The sequence below is a fragment of the Peromyscus eremicus genome, chromosome 13, assembly GCF_949786415.1.
Source record: "Peromyscus eremicus chromosome 13, PerEre_H2_v1, whole genome shotgun sequence".
Lineage (NCBI taxonomy): Eukaryota > Metazoa > Chordata > Mammalia > Rodentia > Cricetidae > Peromyscus > Peromyscus eremicus.
Window position 1 is genome coordinate 18,980,943 of NC_081429.1, and position 13,875 is coordinate 18,994,817.

The 13,875-nt window shown below is 41.7% G+C and overlaps 1 protein-coding gene across 6 annotated transcripts in view; it reads left to right on the top strand.

Moving 5' to 3' along the window:
- Window positions 1–13,875, top strand: part of Fer (FER tyrosine kinase) — a 324,556-nt gene that overhangs the window by 122,240 nt on the left and 188,441 nt on the right. The window lies entirely within an intron of this gene.

Sequence of the window (13,875 nt, forward strand, 5' to 3'; positions counted from 1 at the left end):
AAAATTTCTGAACTGTGAATCCAAGTTTTTTTAGGTGCATATTCAAAGGCCTCCCTTCTTACTGTTTTATCTTTTTTGGTTGTTCTTTTTGAGACAGATTCTCCATATGCATGCAGCCAGGGATGGCCATGCACAGGCAGTCCTCTCGCCGTGTGGCCCCCAAATGTTGGCCTTGCAGATGTGTGCTGCCATTCTTGATGGTGTCATTTTTTGTGTGTTTGTTTTTGTTTGATTGGTTGGTTTAGAGTCATTGCTAAGCCATTATTTTGCCATTCCCAGGACAAAATGGCCCTTCCTGTGTGTGTGTGTCTTCATTAGAGTGGCAGCATTCCGCTTCTTACAATCATGAAACTCACTGGTCTCTTTCTGTTTTCCTCATATATTTGAATTATAGTATTGAAGATTATTTTAGGTATAAATGAACCATAGTTTTATACAGAATATAAGTTATGATTAAATGTTTCAAATGTAAGAATACAGCACTTCTACCGCCCCTACCACTTAAATTTTTGAACGACTCCTTGATGTTGATCATTTGATTGACTCAAGATATACTCTGAGCACTATGATAGTAGAGAGGAGAGTAGGTTAGATCTGTCATCTGTACAAGCATTTTGAGGGAAATCTTTCACCTCAGTTTCTCATGTTTCATGTAATTAAATATTGAAGAAGACAAACTTAAACGTGGAGGTCCTTTCTGTTGCTGATTTGATGGAGTTTTATTGCATGAGTACATTGCAGCAGATAAGAGAAAAATTATTGTGTAGGAATTTCTGTACTCATTTTCAATGTTGATCTCTTTAATAATATTCTGTCTGCATATGCAAATGTTGCCCTACTTATGTTTGCCTTGGAAGTTGACTACTTTTGTCATTCATTCATTCATTCATTCATTCATTCATTCATTCATGCTCATGTTGCTGGGAAATGAGCCCAGCCTTGCAACTTAGGCAGATGCTCTAACAGAGTCACCTTCTTAGCCTTTGGTCTCTTTCAAGGTCTTTTTTCTTTCCTGATGACAGACTGTCAGAAATAGTCCTCGACCCTAAAATACAGGAGGCCTCAAGCTGTGCTGATTTGTGTGAAAATGATGTGAGCAAGGCAGAGAAAAGAACTGGTTTTCTCCTGTGCTGTAGGCATATGAAGACCCAGTGACCTTCTGGTTGATTGTGAATATTGCTACATGGTTTCTTGGCATGATCGGGGCTCCTGCTGAGAAAAATCTGTCTTTGGGACTGCAACATACTGTTGACAGTAAATTTTAAGGCAAGGTGTTGTTTCAGTTAAAGTAAGTTTTTAAAATATGGATAAGAAATGAAAAACAGTTACACACGCACACACACACGTATACTCACCTGCACTTTAATTTTGTTTTGTAGAATTTGTGATAACAATATCATATTTAACCAGTTTTTCTGATTTGTTATAATGGGTGATTTGTGTGTGTGTGTGTGTGTGTGTGTGTGTGTGTGTGTGTGTGTGTGTAGTTAGAATGCCAGTGATGGCTTTATAAGACAAATGTGAAATGATTATTCTTTGTCACCTTATATTAATGTTCATGACAGCATAACAGATTATTACAGACTTGACAGAGAACAGAAATTCCTGTCACTGTTGAGACATGTCTGCAGGGAATCTGTCCGTACTTCTCTCCTAGCTTCTGATGGCTCCTGGAATCCTTAGTTCTTTGGCTCCTGGACAGAACACACCAGTTTGTTTCTTCTCATCGCCTTACCAGCTTCTCTGTCTGTCTGTCATCATCTGAGGATGCTTGTCATTAGGTTAGGACTAAACCCGCATCATCTAGAATAGTCTCATCATAATATCTGTAACTCCCACCACCCTCAAAACGTAATGTCACATCCAAAAGTTCCTGGTGGACATCTTTGTGGGGCGCACCATCCAAGCCACTGTTGTTTGTGTCTATTCTTCTACTATCAAGAAAGAACTTAAAATGTGGGGCTGTTGGAGGAGAGATCCTCAACTTTGCTTAAAACTGGTTCTTCTACTTTGTCTTTGAGATACTTTATGATCGTTTATCCCGGGAGCCCCAAAGGTCATGTGTGTAGACAGCTTACTTTTCTTTCTTTGAGAGAGAGTTTTTTGTTTCTCACGCTCCTATGAGTACTTTCTATATACCCAAGTATGACCTCAAGCTCACTCTCCTGCCTCAACTTCCTGAGTGCTGCACCTCTCCTGGCACCATCATACCTGCCTGACACTTAGCAGCCTACCTTTAAACTCAGCCTCAAATGCCAGATTTTTACTCTTAATTTTGTTGTTTGTGTGCTTTGCGTATTTTTTTTTTTTTTTGACAACTCTAGCCTCTGTGTTCCCTGAACTCTTTTCCCCGCCTTTCGTTTTCGAGACAGGGTTTCTCTGTGTAGTTTTGGTGCATCTTGCATCTCGCTCTGTAGCCCAGGCTGGCCTCGAACTCACAGAGATCTGCCTGGCTCTGCCTCCCGAGTGCTGGGATTAAAGGCATGTGCCACCACCATCTGGCATGTTTTCTGAACTCTTTATTCTCCATTATTCAGGAAGAAATTGTGTTTGCAGTTGGGTTCATAAATGCCCACTTCATTGCTCTGATAATACAGTAAACAGTGGGATTTTAGACCCATAGTGTGTGTGTCTAAATTAATCCTAGTCCTGGCTTTGGCTGTAATTCAGGGGCGGACTGTAAACATATCAGAATTTCAGGCCTGAAGTATTACATTAAACCAATTTTGTTTAATGTGTTTTTTTTCTAATCCTGCTTATGGGGAGTTGGACATAGGTCATTTTTGCATGCAATAATTGGTATTTTCAACTGATGAAATTTTTCCTGTGTTTTGACTATGGCATCAGTAGAATGGTAGTTACACATATTCAGATAGGATTTGCCAATTATTGGATGCCCAGAGCATTACTAATTCCTTTGTGTGTCATATTCAAACCCTACTGCAGTCTTGTTTGGCAATACCCTACCTTCCTAATAGTCACTACTAGTATGATTCCCAGATTATACAAAAGAAAATCGGTGCAGAGAGAGGATGGGTAAAGTTATGTGGATTGGAAGTGGAAGTGGTAGGCTGAGAATTTGAACTAAATCTTCTTTGTTAGTCATTCTTAATATAGTCTCTGTGTTAGATTATATAACTTAAATGATAGATCACTGCGTAGAATATCATGGCCTATGGACCAAACCTGACTTATATAGGTATGGCTACCAGTTGTGAAATGTTTTTACTATTTTGTATGTTTATAAAAATCAAAAGAAAAACATATGGTGACATGTAAAAATTATGTAACATTCAGGTTTCTGTGTCCCTAAATAAAGTTTAATGGAACCCACCCATCTCTATTTGCTTATATGGTACCTCTGTGCTGCGGTGCTCAGTAAGCCAGCTAAAGAGGCGGGTACTCAGTTGCAGAAGTAAGGAGTTGTGACAGCACGTGTTCCCTGAGCCGAGCATTCTTCCTCTCCCTGGGAGTGTGCCAGCTCACGCAGTAGTGCTGCTGGTCATTAGTCATTTGGTCTTTGCATTGCTCTTATAACAAATGAATACACTTTCCTTTGGGGGCAATACATTTCTTTTTTGAAAAAGACATTTTAAATTGAGTTTTAGATTGTCTACAAGTCTTAGGTTATCACTCAAGGAATTGCATCAAAACTTTTAGAAAATATTGAGGCTTGTGTGTGGAAGAAGACATCTGTACCCGACCCCAGGTGCCTTCCTTGTCACCTGCCTCACTGCTACCTTGGTTGGTTTTGAACCCCTTGCCAGTTTTGCTAGGCTGGTTGGCCAGCATGGCTCCAGCCCTTCCTGTCTCTGCTTCCACCAGTTCAGAGTGTACAGACACAAATGTCACAACTGGCTCTCGTGAGTTCTGGGCAACTGGAGTCACGGCCTCCTGCTTGTGTAGCAAGCACTGTACCCAGTGAGCTCTCTGTCCAGATCTGACTTTCCTCTTTAGACTGGATAGTATTTATTACATTGTGGGTATACGCGTTTTCCTTATCCACTCGTCCATTGTGAACACTTTGATTGACTCTTGGCATTTTGAATAGTGCTTCAGTGAACATGAGGGTACACATTTGTAGTTGCTAATTGGAACTCTGTGATTACGAGTGCACGATCCAAGGAAGCACGCTGAGTTAGTTTTGTATGGATGTAATAGTCCCCTAAGTCAGGTAGCTACGAAAGAGCTCATCTACTTTTGTATCTGAGGTGTGCACAAGTTCCAGCTGTGCCATCTGGAGTTGTTGTGATTTGGTTTGGGAGCTCTCCCTTCAGTTGGGCTGATTTGATTCTTAGGTTTTCAGGCAGAAGGTAACACTGTCCCAGAGTGTGACCAGGTTCCTTACAGTGGCTGGGAGGGAGATGAGCATTCAGAGCTTGACCAAGTTCTTGCTTCTTAAAGCCATCTCTCCAGCTCCCTGCTGCAGATCTCAGTTTCCCTCCTTCATTCCCCTCCCACGTCCTCCCCACCTCCTACCCACATTTTGTTTAATGTGTTTTTTTTCTTTAGAAAACAAACAAGCAAACCAGAATTTAAAAAAAAATAAGAAAAAGCATAAGAAACACATGTACAGAGACGTGTGTGTATGTGTGCACACACAAACACTTCCCATAAAAACACAAACCTGGAAGCAATAATGTACAAGCAAAGGCCAATAAGATAAAAACAGTGCCCAAACAAAGCATTATGAAACAACCACAACAAAATCTACAAAAACACCACTTAGTTCATTTTCTGTTGGCCGTCTACTGCTGATCATGAGACCTGCCCTTCAGTATGGTTTATATGCCCAGTGAAACTCCATTGGAAAAAAACTTATTTTTTTCATTGCAAGCACTTGTCAGTTGGAAATAGCTTCTTGGTTGGGGATGGGAGTTGGCTTGAGTTCTTTCTAAACTACATCTCCTGGTTGGAAGTTATTAGCTGGCAATAGCAGAAAACAAAACAAAACACCAACAACAACCCACTACCTTTCCTTATTTAAAACTTATTATTATTATTATTATTATTATTATTATTTTTGTTTTCATTGTCTCGGGATTTTCTTTTATGTCTTCCTCTTTCTGATTCTGTTCTAATGAATAAAATCTTGACCATGGCCTTGAAGTTCTAAATGTTCCCAGTCACTAGTGTTACACAGCAGGAGAGGCACTGCGTGGGTAAGAGGATTATTGGTGCCTGGGCTCTAGCAGAATACTAAACAGCAAATGCACCTGGGAGACATTGTGAGAAAGCTGGAACCTTAAACCTTTTCAAAAATGAAACATGTGCTTAGTAGTCTTCCCAATGTCCTTGTGGAGCCTCTGCAGTGGACACAACACTGAGAAGGAGAACCTTCCTACCCCAAAAGCAATTAACAAAAGGGGAAAGACACAATAACAGAGACCAAAATTCATGAGATGTTTGGTCCTTTAACTTTCCTATAAATGAAGGTTTTACTAAGTAACCATGTTGGCTTCCACTTCTTCATCCTGCTCCGGTGTCCCTAGCACTGGGATTACATGAGTATGCCTCTGTGCCCTGCTTGGCCTTTAGTCCTTTAAATTGTCAGTTGAGAAATATAGTCTATACCCTTGGCTATGTGTCCTCAAATGATATCCTCAAAATGAAGACTGTATTTGATAAATTAATGCTTTTTAGTGTCTGCCTTCGTGAGGACCCTGAGTATAATTCTTGTTTTGCTTCATACATAATGGGAGTGAAATGGTGACTGATGGATGACATCTCTTTAAAAAATGCAAATATAATTAGATATTTAAAGCTACTGAGACCGCTGGTGATTCTTCTTAATAACAAAAATTGGGCAATGGGCTACTGAATAACAGCTTTTAACAGTCCCTCGGAGAGCTGAGCAAATGAGGAAACCTCTATGAGCCCGTTCAGGAAGCGGGAGTCCTTTAAAAGAGAAGGCAGGCAGGTCTTTGACTACTGCCATCCGTGTGACGCTGTGTGAGCAGGTGGCTCCCAACGAGGTTCTGACAAACTTGTTAGGACAGTGTTTAGGCTCATGTGACAGATTAGAAGTAGAAGAGCCCAGCCCTCAGAGTGGGGCAACAGTATCTACTCAGTGCCCCCTCTTTCCCCCCCTACCTCTCCTCACTTCCTCTTTCCTTTCTTCTTTTCCTTCTCTGTCTTTTTTATCTGTGTTGTTTTTCTGTTGCTTTGATAAAATACCACCACCAAGGCAAGTTATAGAAGGAAGGGCTTATTTGAACTTGTGGGCCTTGTAGCACATGGGGCTGTGACCCCTCACTCACTGGGTACTTGAGTTTGAAAGATGTCCCCTTAGTGATGTAAATAAGGGACTGGTCATTGATTCAAACTAATATTGCAACTAATCCAGGTCCTGCTCAGTAACTATTCCTATATCTCTAGAAGTTTGCCAGCAAGAGCAGTGAATAGATGTGCTCAGTCAATGGACAGCAGAGAGCCTTGACAGCAGGGGTGACAGTAGTCACAGGAAGCTGAGGGCTCACGTCTTGAACCACAAACGTGAAGCAGAGAGTGAACTAGAAACAGCCCAGGTCTTGTATATTCTCCAAGCCCACCTCCAGTGACATACTTCCTCCAGCAGGGCTACACCTCCCCAGCCTCTGCAAACTGCGCCACCAGCTGGGGACCAAGTATTCAGATGCCTAAGAGACTATGGTAGACATTTATCATTCTAACCTCCACACAGGGTAATGCTATGTAACTGGCTGTACTATGTTAGGCAGGTAAAGCCACAAACTCATGGTGATACTCTTGCCTCAGCCTCATGTACTGAGATTACAGGCATCAGCCACCATACCCACGCTGTCACTTCCTATTTAAGGGATTTGTTTCACTGTGTGACGAATGCGACCAGAGAAGGACACAGAGACACCCCAAATGGATTTCTCCCAACACTAAGAAGGTGAGGTGGTACAGGCAAGTGAGGGTGGTTTTTTGTTGGTTTTTATGTTTCTCTGTCTGAGGCTGCTGGTCTCAAGCAATGGAACTGAGCAGCTTGCTTTTGCTACACGGGGAGCCTCAGTACCTTCCCCAAAGTTGCTTCTCTGCAATGAACTTTTAAGACTTTGTATCAAATGGGGCTGTGACCCCTCGCTCACTGGGTACTTGAGTTTGAAAGATGTCTCCTTAGTGATGTGAATAAGGGACTGGTCATTGATTCAAACTAAAATCACAACTAATCCAGGTCCTGCTTAGTGACTATTACTATTTTTTTAGAAGTTTGACAGCAAGAACAGTAAACAGATGTGCTCTTTTTTCTAGGTAAATATTGAATTCAGACTCCTTTTATGCAAGTTTCCTGGCATATAATGCAAGAATATCTGACGTGCTAAAAAGACTTGTAGCTCATTATTTATAACATAGACAGACAAGAGATGACCCAGATAGTGAAATGACCAGATGGTGCGTTCAGTGTAGCTGTTACAAAAAGACCAAGGGATCCAATACAAAGGATGGACAATGGTGTAAAGAGATGGAGCATTTCAGCAGCAATATGTTGCTATAAAAATAGCATTGCTGGAAAGTACATTAGATGGGATTCATTGGATGAGCTTGTTAATAATAGACCAGACACAGAAGGGAAGATGAGGGGGAGTAAGGTCTGCTGCCGGAGGCCTGGAACAGAGGCTGGATGAGAAGGGGCGAGTGGAAAAGTAGAGCAGTGTTTGCCATCATCAGTTTAGACCAAATGGTCTAATGCTGGAGCTGAAGAAGGGAAAGAGGGGCAGTGAGGCCAGAGGACGTCTCAGCTGTGAGCTGGTGTGTTCCAGTAGCTTCAGGCTGCAGCTTCACCTCTGTCTCTGTGTCTGTCCCTCACTTCCCCCCCCTCTCCCTCTCTCCCTCCCTCCCTCCCTCCCCTCCCCTCCTTCCTTCCCTCTTTCCCTCCCTTCCTCTCTCCATCTCACCCTTCTTCCATCTCATTCTTCACTCTCTGTATGTAAGTATATGATTATATTTATTCATATCATAGTCTATTATAAGAGGGAAGACAACCATTATGTGTAAGGGAGAAATTGTATGTGTTATAGCTGACCTCTCACTGGAAACAATGAAAGTCAGAAGAGCGTGTGCTGTAAAAACCCATCTTAACATTGCAGTTTATTTAGTGAACTTATCTTATTCCTGTGTTGTTGTTTGTTTTTTGGTCTTTGGTCTTTTGGGGCACCTGCCAACCAGCCCCCAAATAAATCACACATGGAGACTTATTCTTAATTATAAATGCCAGCCTTAGCTTGGCTTGTTTCTTGCCAGCTTTTCTTAACTTTAAATTTTGCCTCTGGGCTTTCCTTTTCTTACTTCTGTATATCTTTTTTTCTCTTACTCCAGTGCTGTTTATGTAGCTGGGTGTCTGGGTGTCTGGGTGTCTGGCCCCTGAAGTCCTTCTCCTTCCTCTCTCATTCCTTCTTTTTTTCTCCCAGATTTCTTCTATATATCCTCTCTGCCTGCCAGCCCCGCCTATCCTTTCTCCTGCCTTGCTATTGGCCATTTAGATCTTTATTAGACCATCAGTTGTTTTAAACAGGCACAGTAACACAGCTTCATAGAGTTAAACAAATGCGATATAAACAAAAGTAACACACTTTAAAATAATACTCTACAACATTCCTGTCATCAGGAAACAGAATGAGCATTGATGGGGATATGGAGACACTGGGCGTTTGATATTCTCAGAGCAATATTATAGTGAATACACAGATCCCCAAAGGGATTACTTCCTCCTGCTCCCTGCATCAGTCCTCAGTCCCAGCCCTTTTCTTTGTTCTTTTTCTTCACAGATTTCTCTGACTCCTCACTCACTGGAGTGATGGATTTTGATTTGTTAATGTTGGTGGAAAAACTAGTCTCCTGTTGAGTCATGAGAACTTAACACACTCTGTCTCCCCTCCTTCTAGAGTGGTCAGCGGTTTTGTTGTGTTTGCTTATTTGTTTATTGGGCAGTGAGTGAACCCAGAATCTCATGCATGAGCTATATCCCCAGCCTTAGTCACTATGGAAAGTAGTTGCTCAAAAAGTTGAACAGGAGGGATGAGGATGCTGGAGGGATAGCTTAGTAGTTAAGAACATTCACTGGTTTTGAGTAGGACCTGGGTTTTGTTCCCAGTATCCACATGACAGTTCACAACTGTTTCCAACTCAAGTTCAAGAAGAACTAATACCCACTGCTGAGTTCTCCCAGGTCCTGCATGCATGTGGTGCAGGTATACACATTCATATAAAAAAAAATAGTTTTGAAAGTTAAACATGGGATTAAAATTCCATTTCTAAATATATACTTAAGAGAGTTGAACACTGATATTGAAACTAGTACATGTGCACACTCACAAGTGAAAAGATGTGAACAGACCATACACCTCTTTACTTGGTAGTAAAGATAAAATAATAATCACTGATATCTATGCTCATTCACTATGGTCAGGCAAAGAGGAGACTGGCAGGACAAGAGGTTGGAAGCTATTGGGAAAACACATGTGCAACATCTGCAGGAATTTCCATGTGGTGATCTTTAATTTAAAACTTTTATTTCAACCAGGCAGTAGTGGTGCACACCTTTAATCCCAGCACTGAGCAGGCAGAGGCAGGTGGATCTCTGTGAGTGCAAGACCAGCCTGGTCTACAGAGCGAGATCCAGGACAGCCAAGGCTACACGGAGAAAACCTGCATGAACCACCCCCCTAAACTTATTTTATTTTTTTTTCTTTAATTCTTTTTGGTGAGGTTATTCTAACCTGATGGGAACAATTTCTTAAGTGGGTAATGCTAGGGAGTAGGTGAAGTTGATAAAGTACTTGATTGCACATGTGGGATTTACACAACATGGCTACTCTTGAGTATTCTGTGTTCCTCAGTTCATTGTTACTATAAGGAAAGTAGAAGAACTGACTGCTTTATTATGCCCCTTCATTGTTTTCAAAACAAAAGCTTGGTTATATGAGTCTAGACAAGTTAATTCATAATAATTACATTTTTTTCAAAAAGCAAAACCACACAAAACGAAGTCCCTCAGCACTGCTGTGGCACCAGGGAGGTGTTCCTCAAGAGGGGAGTGGCAATGCACCTCACACTTCTGGGTCGTTTCCAGATAGTGTCTTGGGGGAAGGAGGAATGACTATGCCAAGCACAGATGAAGTTTCTGTGATACTGCCAGAGCAAGAGCAACCCTCATCCCAACTGTGGACTCTGAGTGACAGGGCTGTGTCCCTCTGGTCTAAGTCAGTTGATGTGGGGAGTCCGCATGTGGAGAAAGAGCAATATGGTAATCTCTTTCTACCTTCTGTATATCTACCTTACTGTGATGATGATGATGATGATGATGATGATGATGATGATGATGATGATGACGATGATGATTGGGGATTTTGGCTGCACATATAGGGAAATGCTGTTGCACTTGAACTGTATGTGGGTGTTAAGTAGGAGGGGAGCTTGTTACAGCCACCTTCTTCGCTCCAATTTACCCAGGGACATCATCTTGTGCAGCTGGCATAGACTTAAGAAAGTAAGAAAAATGATGTAACGTTTTACAGCTTAGCTCTCAGTGCCCCAGCACTGTTATTTTACAATGACGTCTTTTTAAAATCATCAGACTTTCCCTTTATACATTTGTGGCTTAATTTAGTTTTCAGGGTGTAAAGATACTTGACTTTAGCAAGTGGGCTGTGTTTCGTTTAATAAGTGTCCTTAATATGCAAACATCGGAGGAGAACACAGCATTCTCAACTTGGTGATTGGACATGAGTCCTCAGCACCTTCAGTTAGAACCAAATCATCCTGAATCTCTCGTAATACTTAAGGTCTAAACCCTGTTGAAACGAAAATCATCTGTTCTTCATTCTTTGAAGAAAAATCAACATCTGCAAAAGATTGAGTTTTGTATAAGTGCAGTCCTTTTAAAAAGGGATACGCTGATATTAACAGTATTTCCTATACATTACGGAGTCATTGTCAGCATTGACTTTCTCAGGCAATCTTCCTTGCAACATCCCTGCAAATTTCATGGCTGCTTTGCTTAAGAAGTGTGTAAGATATTTGGCTCTCAGCCTGTCATTCTGAGAATAGCTGTCTTCATCTTTTTTTCCATTCTTCAGGCTCCAGGTTTGACTGTTCCTCTAGGGCAGGCTGTCTCTTCAAAGAATGTTATGAGATTGGGCTTGTTTACAGAAGTCCGTCTGCAGGAAATAACATTGGATTATTAAAACATTGTTTTAATGATTCATTATGGATAAAAATGTGTTCCGATAGCCATTTTGAAAGTTGACTCCTCCCCCGTACCTGTGTGAGAGCCTCTGGCCATGGAATAGGACTGGCCTTTGTGGGCAGTGACTGTGGCTGCCGATGTTCTTGCACTTTATCGGAACCTGTGCAGTGCAGGAGGGAGGGAGTCTTGGCAGCAGGGTCTTTTCTAGTCCAAAGCCTTCCGTCCAACTGCTGGGGAGGCTGAGAACAGACTAGTCACCTGGACAGATGTCCAGTCTTAGTCCCTTCCAGTGGAGGAGCCTTTTCTTTCCCACCATAGCGTGTCCTCGAGGGCCTTGCTTGGAGAAGTGCTGGGTGCTTTTAGTGAGGTTGTCGTCACTCTGCAGCAGCAAGGTGTCCATTGGAGCGGCCTCTGCTCTCAGCAGATCCTCATTCTCGCCCTTTGTGATGCTGCTCACGCTTAGTCGGCCACAGGCAGCACTCCTGCTGCAGAGCTTGAGTCACGGTGAAGAGTTGGTTTAAACCCAGGAAGTTACGACTAAGCTTTAGGAAGTTTAGGTATTGTTTTCTGTACTGGCTGAAGATAGCAGTCATGGGTGATGGCAGGTAAATTTAGAATTAATATGAAGTAGTCTAGTTTCATATGTATGTGAATACAGATGTGTAGATGCAGTTAGGCATGGTGTCTATGGTGATTGATTTAGAAGGTAACCTCTAGCTTTAATTTTTAAGAGTAACCATTCAATTCTTTGACATAAAGTCACAGTGAAACGTGTGGATGGTGGGTGAGGGTGTCTTATCAAGATCTGATTTAATTTATTTATTTAATTTCACATTATTAAAAACTATTTTAAACGGGATGGGAAACTCACTGTGCATGTGGAACTTGGCTGTCCAGGTTGTTTTTTCTCGTCAGAGTCTTCATAACATGAGGTGCTTTTTCCTACTCTCCTGTTTTCCTCCACTGCCTCCCTCCACTGGGAGGAGCTGTCACTTTGCCAGGTCCTCTGCTCCCTGTGTCTTCTGTGGAGCAAACTCTGTGTCTTGTCCTCACTTGAGGGGGATGAATGAACACACCACTACCCCCTGCAGCAGCCTGGCGCATGCCTGCACCGTATCTACTGGAAATGAAGAGAGTTCTCCATCTTTATTTTCTTTTAAATAGCCATTTAATTCTTGCCTATAGAAATCGGCTGTCAATAAATTCAGGACAGTCTGCAGTGGTATTAGGTAGACTGTAATTTAAAGCTGATATTGAGTCTTACATAGACAGGGCTTGGCAAATGAATTTGGTATTTTACTCCTAGAAATCTGGGCACCAAGTGAGCAGAATCTGGCTAGGCTATTTTGTCAGTCCTATTTGCATTTGATTACTCATCCTTAAATCGTCAGGTGGGATTCCTGTGATTATTGATGTGTTTTCAGATCAGTCTATGTAAATAGTGCCTTTAACCAATTGTCCCCTTGTACCTTGTCAGGAAAGTGGGTTTTGAAGTCAATTTCGTCTCACAGCTGTATTTACTTACCAGATAATTCTAACCTGTGATGTAATTCTAACATTACCCTCTTGAGGAAATGTTCAAGAGTTTTAATGAAGGGTTTCCTTTTCTAGGGTGGGATGCCCAAAGCCTAACTGGGCATCCCAGTTTACCACATGAATACATACAATTATTTCAGATATGGAGAATGCTTTCTATACTTAAAATTCTCCCCTGCTTTTTTTTAAACTTTATTTGAGAAAAATTAGAGTTTTGAGTTCTGCTTTCCCTGTGTAGTTTTCAGTTGTATCTTCTAATACTCTCACACGGGAAGAACTCTTCCTCTGGTATGCAAGTGAAGAGCACTGGCCAGAGGAAGAGTGCACAGGCGCAGGAGAAGTGCCTGCTGCCTTCCTGTGACACTGTCGTCACCATACAGTGACCTTAGCACTTCCATGACATCTTTCTGTCAGTGGCTGCAGCAACAAGGTGCCTTCTCCAGCTGCTCAGAGCAGCTCCAGAAAGGAAGAGGAGAAAAGGCGAGTTTCTCTGGAGAGTAGCAGACCAGCCACCGTAGGGTTCCCCAGAGCGTGTGCTCTGTACTGTCCTGCACACAGCATGCCTGCTGGACTTCCCAGTAGTCTGCCTTATGTCCTGGCCATAGTTCCTTTTTGAAATCGGATTTACTTCTGCAGACATCTGAAGCATCAGATTTAAAAACCAACAACAAAACATTCGCATACAGACCATTTGAGGATGAGGAAGACAGACATGCGTTGTCAAAGGTCGCTAGATTATTGTTTCAATGCTTTTTCGCTCAGGCCTTCTAGCATGATTTTTATTCTTGTCTTTTAAATCTCTATCTCATGGTTGGGTTAAAGCTATAGAACAACTCCTTACATTCCCAAGGGGATCATCATTTGTGCTGTAGGAATGATGTGTTTCTATAGAAGTACATTATATTAAATATGTGTATGCTCAAAGTACCAACTTCTGCTCCCTTGTAGGTCTAAGCAAGGTTTGTATTTTTTTCAGTCTTATACATCAAATTGGTATACAAATAGTGATTTTCATGGAATCCTAAGTTATTACAGTACTGTTGAAAAAGGAAAAATTACCTGTTCTATTAGGAGATTATCCTAAATTGTTTCCAGTGAACATATTCATGTTCATAGACTAGTTAGAACTATTTCCCTGCTGCTCTTAG